Genomic DNA, 9,983 nt, shown 5'->3' on the forward strand with positions numbered 1-9,983 from the left:
GAAAGTCAAGCTGGGCGTGGCAGGTTTGAGCCTGATTCCCCTGAGGTCATTTATTTGCATGTGAAAAGCAGGACTTGGCCCCTTGCACCCAGGTCTCCTCCTGTGGAGGCTCGGATAATTAGTGGTCAGCTTTTGGCCACAGATCTTCAGGATCAGGGATCATTTGAAAACCTGCCTCTGCTGCTTCAGCCACTGTTGCCTCTGAGGGGAGACCTCGTCACTCTCTACAGCTCCCTGAAAGGACATTGTAGAGAGGTTGGTGCTGGTCTCTTCTCACAGGTGATTAGTGACAGAACAAGAGGGAACGGCTTTAAACTGCAATAGGGGAGGTTCAGGCTGGGCATTAGGAAAAAATTTTTCACAGAAAGAGTGGTCAGAGAGTGGAATAGGCTGCCCAGGGAGGGGGTGGAGTCCCCATCCCTGGGTGTGCTTAAGGGTCGTTTGGATGAGCTGTTGGGGGATGTGGTGTAGGGGAGAACTTTGTAGAGTCGGGCTGAGGGTTGGACTCGATGATCCCAAGGGTCTTTTCCAACCTGAATGATTCTGTGATGATTCTGTGGCCATCTCAGCCTTAAGATAATGAGCTCGAGTGGTTTCACTGCTTTCTCTTTTCCACCCCGCCCCTTGCAGGTCAGCACAGAGGGTTTGTCCTAAGTTCTTGGAGCTGCTGCCCTTCCTCACCTTCATGAACACCAGTGTGGACAGCATCCCCCAGGGGCTGCACCCCACCATCCCTGCCCTGGGGACCCTTCTCCTGCTGGGCTGTGTCCTGCTGAATGGCACGAACTTCTGGGCGTTCTGCTTCCACATCTATCAGTGCCATGATTCTACAGTTCAGTCTGGCCCTGGGAGATGTCCTGATCATTCCTGTTGCTCCACTCAGGATTTCCTACCTCAGCCTCGGCAACCAGTGGCCTTTTGGGCAGTTTCTCTGCCAGTTCAAAGTCTTCCTGCACAGTGCCCACGTGTACAGCAGCATCTATTTCCTGACACTCATCTGCATTCACCAGTCACTGTATGGGAGAAGACCAAGTCTCCCCGGAAGAAGAGGAGCTTCTTGAGAAAGCTGTGCTTGTTCTCCTCGCTTGTCCTCTTTGTCCGAGGGCTGCCTTTCTTCTTCGTCAAGACTTCAGTTATTGATGGCTCAGCAAAATGTCTAAATATTCATAGAGTTGTCCTCCATTTACTTTGTCTACAAGATGGTTTTGGTTGTGGTCTCTTTCTTCCTGCCCTTTGCCATCTCCTTGACTCACGGAGCTCTGTTGGGACCTGCTATTGCTAAAGTGGCAAAGAAAAGCTCCAGAGGCAAGAAGATGAAGAATGGGTCTCTGCAGATGATAACAGCATCTCTGGTGATTTTTGCCGTCTGTTTTGGTCCCCTGCACATCTGCAGGACCATTGGTGTCACTGTGAAGTACTGTGGCATGTCTTGCAAGATCTTGCACCAAGTAGAAATTGCCTACTATGTCAGCTGGGTGTTCACCATGGCAAACAGCTGTCTGGATCCCCTGATTCATGTGTTTGCTAATGACAAGTTTAAGAGAAGCTTTGCTGACTCCTTTTGTAAATGCTGGGGCACCAAGTGGGTGTGAAAGGTCCAGGAGCCACCCCAGACCTTCCCAGGAAATCCCATGGGGTGGATCCTGAAGATCCAGACTCCAAGTTTCCTCCTTCTCCTGTTCTATCCCAAGTCCCCAGAGCTACTGGTAGCAGTGCTGCAGGACTTTCAGGGTTTCTCTATGTTCCTTCAGTGTTACCAAAGGGTCGTTCCTGCAGGCAGGGACTCCATGGATTCTAAGGAAGCTTCGACTTGATGCTACTCCTGCCAGTACCCCGGGTGGCTGGATCTCCCAAACATGGGCTTCTTTATCCAGCTGAAGTGACCAAACCCCAAGTAGAGGAAGAATTTACACCTGAAGTCATATACCATGAGAAAGACCAGTGAAAACTGCTGTGAATTTCCTGCCCATTAGTATTTTGTGTTTTTTCTTTTCTATCAGGAGCAGGGTCTGTGTGAGCACTGAGCCAAGGAGCGTGCATGTCTGAATCCAGCACCCTGTCACAGGGGAAAATAGCAACAGGGAAAATAGTTGTCCCTTGGCCACCCAGAAGTTCACAGCTCCCCAGCCCTGGAGGCAATCCCAACCTGAGTGCTGTTGTGATGGGACCAGCTGCACTCTTACCCATCAGTCAGCTCTTTCCAGATGAAAGTAAAAGGTGGCAAATGTTGAGCCATGGATGACAAGTACAGGAGGGAGGTGCACGGATGGGGAAAGGTGCTTTGTCAGCCTGGTAGGAAACCCAGATTTAGTCTGTTGGAAAGTCCTGAGAAACAGGAATCTGGCCTTATCCCCAGGAACATTGGTTTGAAAGCCTGCAAGAAGCTACCTCCATGCTACCCTGGCTGGGTGGCATCCAGGGAAGAACAAAGCCTCTTACAAGAATATGGGGGAAGGGTGCAGAAACCTGGGGACTAAATGCAAAGCCCATGCCCACTTTGTTTTGGCATGTTGCCTGGTTCTCATGAAGTTGAAGGTGAGCAGGGCCAGACCCCTGCCTGCTGCCTGCTCCCATTCAGTGGTCCCTTCACCCTGTGGCAGGGAGCCAGCCTCGTGGTCTTCTCCTTCCTCCACTGCCTGATGGAGATAGGTGCCTGAGCCCTGGGAGCCCGACAGCCTGCGGACAAGCAGCTTCTCCTTCCAGGTGGTGAAAAGTGGCAACTCTCTGCTGCTTGGGGAGGGAAGAGGGGAGGGAACCTACCAGGAGAAGAGGGAGCGGAAGAGGCTGAGCTCATGGGGACAAAACTGGTGAGCTAGGAGCTGGGTTGACCAAGTTGGAGGAGGAATAGTTGTGGGGAGCAGCATTTCTTGAGCTGGCCAGGGTTTCTACAGATCAGAAATACAGTATAACTTTAAAAAATATTATATTGGGGGGGGGGGAGAGAGGGTGTCTTGTAACCCTGTGTTTCACATGGGAGGATGCAAGAGGGCGGTGCTGGGGGCACTGGTTGCACGAGCTTCAAACTAGAGTTTCGTAATAGAAAGTGAGGTGCAAAAATGACATTACTGAGCTGGAATGTTATTCCGTTATTCCCTTCAGCACTTTGTGCTCCAGCCCTTCCCCTGCCTTGATTCACCTCTGTGTAAAAGAGATCCAGCCAAGCAGAGCTGTGCTGAATACACAAAGTTGCACCTCAGAGCAAGTTTTTATGCTGTTGTAGTGTTGCAGACTGTGGGAAAGAAGGTGATGGAGCACGCACTAGAGCCAGGGGCCAGAGAGAGAAGATGCTCTAGTTAAGGTTGAAAGTTCAGGATTTATTTTTAGGCTTCACTGTAAACTTACTCAGTGAACATGTGTCATGGTCTGAGCCCAGAGGGCAACAGAGCACCATGATGCCATTCAATCCACCCTTCGGCCTCAGGAATGGGAAGGAGAAAATTAAGCAAAAGGCTCGGGAATGGAGATAAGGACAGAGAAGGGTGTCTCACCCATTACTGTTATGGGCAAAAGACAGGCTTGTTAGGGGAAGAAAAAAAGAACACCACTAATTAAACACTAACCATAACACTTACAGACAGAGTGGGACAGTGAGAAGTGTTACCACATTTTAAAAACACCTTCTTCCATCCCTCCCTTCTTCCCAGGCTATTTTGTTCCTTCCTCCTCGGGGTTGCAGGGCACTCCTTGCATTTTTCCTCCTGCTCCACATAGTTCCCCTCTCACGGGATGCAGTCCTCCACAAACTCCCTCTGCCGTGAGTCCTCCCCACGGGATGCATTCTTCTGGAGATGCTCCGGCGTGGGTCACCCCTGCCTGTTGCAGCCCTCCCAGCAATGAACCACAACAGGGGGGCAGCTTCTTCCCACAGTCACAGCCTCCTTTAAGCACAGCCGTGTGGGGTGGGCTCCTCCACAGGCCACAGGTTGGCCTCTGCTCCACCGGTGATCTCCATGGGTGGCAGAGGGTGGCCCTGCCCTCTCACCGTGGGATACAGGGGGGGTCTCTGCTCTGGTGTGCCTCCCCCCCCCTTCCTCCTCCTTCCTACCACTGACCTCGGTGTTCGCAGAGGTGTCCTTCTCGTAACTCCTCTTTACAAGTCTTAACCCCCTCTCAGGTTCCCCTTCTTAAATATGTTATCACAGAGGCTCAGCCACCATCACCAATTGGCTCAGCCTTGGCCAGAGCCGGGTCCAACTTGGACCTGGGGGAGCTTCAAGAAGCTTCTCACAGGGGCCACCGCTGTAGCCCCCTCCCCTGCTACCAAAAACTCTGCCACACAAGCCCAGCACAGCATGACACAGGATCCATGGTTCGCTTCTTCATGTCTCAAATTGGTCTAAATTGTCCTTCCCTTTTCTCCCTTGCCTCTTTCAATGGAAAAACTACAGTTACAGGTGGTAGCTGTAATTTGGTTTTTTGTATCAGCAAAGCCAGACACAGAGATCTTGGTTTTGCCTGGGTTTTCTGGAGAACACTGTAATAAGTGCTGCTGTCAGGACAACAGGGAGCAAGTCCTCATCTCCTAAGAGGAGCTGGGCAGTAGCTGGGATTTTCATCAAGGTTTTGGTTCCCAGTGCTCCACTTCAGTTTGGGTTTGGGTATCTTGGCTGTTGGATCTGCCTCCATGACCACCTCCAACCACCTCTGCAGCTGTAGCCTGTGCCAGCAGAGCACACATGGGTCAGACAGGTTCCTTCGGGCAGGGGTGGTAGGTACCAGGTCTGTGCCCGCCTGCGAGGAGGGGTGCAGCAACCTGCCCAGCACCCATCGTGCTGATGGCATCGAAGCAGGGTCTGGGAGGGCGACTATTTGGGAGGTTTCTAGTGCAGCGATGGGTGCAGAAAGGCGACTTGCAGGGGCCTGCTCTAATGTAACCCGACAAATAATGTGTTTATACTAGAAACCGGTATCAAGGGCAGGGTAGAAGTAACTGAAAGGCTCATTTTCTAACTTGGCTTCTCTCTACTAATTAATTCTTTGACTAATCTGTGCCCACCTGCCTCACCGGGGGTTGCTGTGAAACTTAATTGAATTTGTGTCAATAATGCACATTGCAAGCTCAGAGGAAAGGTGGTGTTCCCTGGGTTAGTAACGCTCTTGTTGGGTAAATCCTGTTGCAAAACCGAGGCAGGCTCCAGAGCTCTGCCTCACATAGGCATGTGGGTGGCAGCAAATAGCAGCTTAGTTTTGGGCTCTTACTAAGAGGAGGAAATACTTTTGTGTTGTTCATTTGATGCATAAATAAGGGGACATTTGTATATGCCTGTGGAAAAGGTGGTTGTCCCTGTCCCAGATCACAGCATTTGCCAAACTGACCAGCAAAAAGATGAAGCCTCATATTTCAAAACCCAAGTGAGCAAGTGATGGGGAAGAACTGAATCAGGATAATCCCTTTTTTTTTCCACCAGGGAGCATAATTCTAATGATTTTGATGTTAAACACTTCTCCAGGTCAACATTCACCCTTCTATTCTTGACTAACTGCCAGTTAGTAATTCACTTGGGACAACCAGCTTTAAAACCCACAGTTATTCAGGCAAGTACAGATATGGCAAATAATCAGGAACTAAAATGTATCTGCAGTCCTGTGACTATATATTGTCCTACATTTAAAATCCAAAACATACCCTAAACACCACCACAAATCCTATTGTCTTTCCTTGGTTTGAGCAATTACTGAGTATTTAGCAACTCCAGTAAAGTTATCCCATTCCAGACATGTTTGACTGGAAGAAACTTTTGGGAATATAGTACTTAATCACTTGCTATGAGGAAAATGCTTGTAAGCTTTTAATATTTTAAGGTGATTTTCTTATGCTTTTCTGAGATGAACTCATGTGCTTATGAGGAGCATGACCATACCATTACTTGGTTAAATCCAGATTATCACTGCTCGGTAGCTGCATCCTGACTGGATCTGGCTCTTTGCTCTGAAGGAACAGGACAGACCACTTGCCCAGGGCACCAAAGGTCTGGTTCACAAGGCAAACACAGTTGGTTTCTAGCTTTGAGCAAAGATGAAGATGGCTTCGGATGACTGACCTCTGCCGCTTTCAGGTTTCCAGATCTTGACAGCATCTTTCCCAATTTGGTTTAAACTGACATTGGTTCCTCCCAGCCCCAAGCTCTGATTCACCCCCAAAACTCAGCCAAGGGCTGAGATTGGGAAATGGGGATCAACTAACTCTCCATAGCGGGGCAAAAGGGGAGAGGGAAGGCTGAGCTCAGCAGGAATGTTACAGGCCATGGCCAGTGATGAACTCTCATCTCCCGGTTGGTTCACACGTGGAAGTTGCTGCGCCGGGCTGACTGGTCTTTCACCTGCCCATTCTGCACAGACTGGCGTGTGTGAGCACCTCAGAGGTTGCTGACCCAGAGGGCCATGATGTGACACCCCTTTTATTAAAAATACAGAGAAGCTGCTTGTGATTTCCAATAATATTCTGAGAGAGATATTTTTTTTGAGTCAGGGAAGAGCCATCAGGTCCTCACCATGAACATGGCAGAGCTTTAATGGGACAGACTGTAAAGGGCTCAGGTACTGGCTGAGCTCTTGTGAATGGTGCTGACCAAGGGAACAGGATTTATAATCCTATTACTGGTCTCCTAAATCCTTCTGACTGTTTAGAGAATTGTTGTTGGTGGTGCTGTGATGGATCTCAACTGGGCTTGGGCTGGGACCCCGCTGCAGCATGGCTGTGGAGCACGTGTAGTGTTGTTTCGATGACCTGAGTCCTTGCACTCACAAGAGACAGACAAATAAAAGTCTGACTTGAGCATTGCAGCTGGTTTTCTGTAGAGCATGATGATCTTCTGGAAAAGCCCTGGTGAACCCAGGCCCAGAAAACCCCCATGGCACCAAGTCCGCTTGTATGACCTGGCAACATGAAGGACCTGGTCCCATGTTGATCCACCAGCTTTTATTTTAGATTTTGTTATTTAAGCTCATGGAGCAGCACAGCAAAGGTGGTGCTGTGGGAGAGAAGCTTGGTAAAAGACTAAACCATGGAAATGTCTTGCAGTGTGGGCAGATGGTGCCTTTCCATGGTGCAGCTGGGTTCATCGGTTGGATTAAGCCAGTGGATTCTTCCCAGATGACACCAAACGCAAACCAGGTGTCAGGCTTTGCAAAGTTTGCACTGGATAGTTCTGCACTGTATGGTGCATTGCACTGAGGTTTGCATTGTATGGTGCTGCAGCACACAGCACACGTGGGAGTGGGGTTGTTATGAACAGGTCCTACTCCAGAGGCTGGAGAGCCACACCTCAATGTTTCAGCAGGAAACTATCACTTTGGGTGCAAACACTTCATTCTGCAGATTTCCTGATTTTCCCACAACCCTTCCTCCCCCAGGAATTATCAGCCTATTTGCTTATTAAACAAGACTGAGGGGTTTTTCTCATGATGTCAGAGCCCTTCTGAGCATTTCTAGTGGTTGCCCATGGGAGGAAGGACTCCCTGGAGCCGACTGGCTGCTGACATAGGGTTGGGGAAAGCCCTCAGCTTCACCCTACTGTGCAGGGCTGAGGATCTATTTCATCCATTGCATTAGGATCCCAGCAGTGCCAACCTGGTGTGTGGGAGGCCCATGCTGACAGATTCTGCTTGCCCAGCAGGAACGATGGCCACTTACCCACATTTTTAGTTGGTGATTTGCAAATGTGCTTCCTGTTGATGAGAAGATAGAACCTAACCACAGACTGGATGAACGTGCCATGCCAAAGTTCAGCGAATCCCCCTCTGACAGCATTAACTGGACACTGCCTTGGATTGGTGCTATTGTGAAAGCTTTCTTCCTCTTCCACAGAGTGGTTGAGTTCAGAAAGACTTCTGGAGGTCATCCGGTCCAAGCCCCCTGCTCAAGCAGGGTCAACCAGAAATGGTTGCTCAGAACCACGTCCAGGTGGCTTTTGAGCACCTCCAGGGATGGAGTGTACACAAGCCCCCCTGGGCAACCTGTGCCACTGCTCAGTCACCTTCACTGTAAAAAAAGTGTTTCCTGACATTCAGATGGAGCTTCCTGTGTCTCTGTGCATCTTACCTCTTGCTCTATCACTGGGAACCACTGAAAAGAGCCTAGATCCTCGTTGCACATTCTGTCAAGCATTTCTAGAAAATAAGATCCACATGAGCCTTCTCTCCTCCAGTCTGAACAGTCCCAGCTCCCTCAGCCTCTCCTCAAACATCAGATGCTGCAGTCCTGTCACAATCTTCATGGTCCTTCACTGGACTCTGTCTGGTAAGTCCATGCCTCTCTTGTCCTAGGGAGCGTGGTCCAAAAACAGAGCCCAGAATACAGCGCTCCAGGTGTCTTAAGCAGACTTGGAATGCTACAGACACCCTCCAGCTACCAAGGCCCAAGGAAACGGGTCACATCCATCACCGTAGCCCCTCTGCCACCAAACTGACCCCATAGGCCTTAGGGACCAGTGCAGCCCTAAGGGGGAAAAGGTGGGCCGAGCACTAGGAAAAAGGGGAGAAAGCAGCACAGGAGGGGATAACGATGCCAGACACATTGTTAATAACAGTTTGCTCTTTCATTTTCATGTCTTTATTTACAGCGAGAGCTACGTTTTTGACTCCTGAGCAGAGCCTTCTGGTCCCCATGGGGATCGGCAGAGGCCCTGCTGCTGGCCCGGCCCTCCTTCCGCCAGCTGCCCCTGGGGCCTTTTTCCAGCATCACCAGTACCGTAGCATCTTGGCAGGTGAGCAAAATTCCCTGGGCCTCATAGTACTACTGGCCTTCCTCTTCAGAGCGCGCCGGGGCCCCCGTCGTGAGCTGCCCCTTGCCCGCCTGGGAGCAGAGACATGTGCTGCAGCCTCCCCTGGCTCCCTCTGCAGCTCTTCTTGCTCCCCTGGGATGGGAGCGGGGGCGCAGCTGGGCCCTCCCTGAAGAGCAGCCGCCGAGGTGTCCAGCAGTTCATCTGCATCCGCTGTGGCAGCGGTGGCAGAGGGGGCTGGTCCGGGCTCAGGAGTTGCCTCTCGGGAGGGAACAGCACTGGTGCTGGCCACTAATGTCCAGTACCATCCCCCTTGGGAGGCACCCGACCTGGTGCTGGCCATGGGCTTCTGGTGCCGTCCCCATTGGGAGGCACCCAACCTGGTGCTGGCCATGGGCCTGTGGTGCCATCGCCTTTGGGAGGCACCCGACCTGGTGCTGGCCATGGGCCTCTGGTACCATCCCCCTTGGGAGGCACCCGACCTGGACACTCTTTGTTCTGGCAGTTGGTCACTGCCCAAGAATGCCACAGATGGTTGTCTCCTCAGGAACTCTTTAAATTCCTCTCCTGGCAATGAGTGCAGGATGGATGTCAACATCCCCCTGCAGAGGGGGCACACAGGGTTGAACTCTCCCCACCACCGGATACAGCTGAAGCAGACGCGGTGGAGACACGGCATGGTCAAGGCTGCGTTGCTCAAGGTCTTCCAGCATATTGGGCAGTGGTCCTTCGAGGCTGAAGCCATACTCAGCCTGTGCTGCGGTGCGCTGGGGCGATCTGGTGGAGATGGATGACTCCTCATCTCTGTCGCTGCAGCAGCTGTCCTGCTAGAAGAGGAAGAGAGGCCACGGTGACTGGCCGGCCCAGGGAGGGGTGGGAGAGAAGCCCAGGTCCCTCCAGAAGGAAACCCGCCCAGATCCCCAGGGTGAAGTTTCCCCACACAACTCACCTCTGCTGTGGCGAGTGCACCTCCTGCGTGGCCCCGCCACCTGAGCCAGGCATTTCCCGGGACAAACCTGCAGTGACTCTGCGGATTGGCACGGAGAGCAGTAGCCCCATAGTTTCCAGGGCACAATCCCAGCACTGAGCCAAAAGCTTGCTCCACGCTCCAAGCCTCGCCAAAGCGCTCAGCTGGAGTGAAGGCGCGAGCTGTCTTGGGGGGGCTGGGCGCCCGAATATAAGCAATGAGGGCCATGATGTCACAGAGCATCGCTGGGGGATGTCACAGAGCATGGCTGGGTGATGTCACAATGGGCTGTCCCC

The 9,983-nt window shown here is 51.6% G+C and overlaps 1 long non-coding RNA gene and 1 pseudogene across 1 annotated transcript; both read left to right on the forward strand.

Annotated features, from left to right (window-relative positions):
- Window positions 1-668: 668 nt before the first annotated feature.
- LOC141953205 (P2Y purinoceptor 4-like) lies at window positions 669-2,811 on the forward strand (annotated as a pseudogene).
- A 5,211-nt stretch (window positions 2,812-8,022) lies between these two features.
- LOC141953187 (uncharacterized) lies at window positions 8,023-9,564 on the forward strand. Its single transcript, XR_012631879.1, has 3 exons — window positions 8,023-8,239; window positions 8,562-8,705; window positions 9,268-9,564. It is a non-coding gene; the product is annotated as an uncharacterized LOC141953187 (long non-coding RNA).
- Window positions 9,565-9,983: the final 419 nt, after the last annotated feature.

The sequence above is a fragment of the Strix uralensis genome, chromosome 21, assembly GCF_047716275.1.
Source record: "Strix uralensis isolate ZFMK-TIS-50842 chromosome 21, bStrUra1, whole genome shotgun sequence".
Lineage (NCBI taxonomy): Eukaryota > Metazoa > Chordata > Aves > Strigiformes > Strigidae > Strix > Strix uralensis.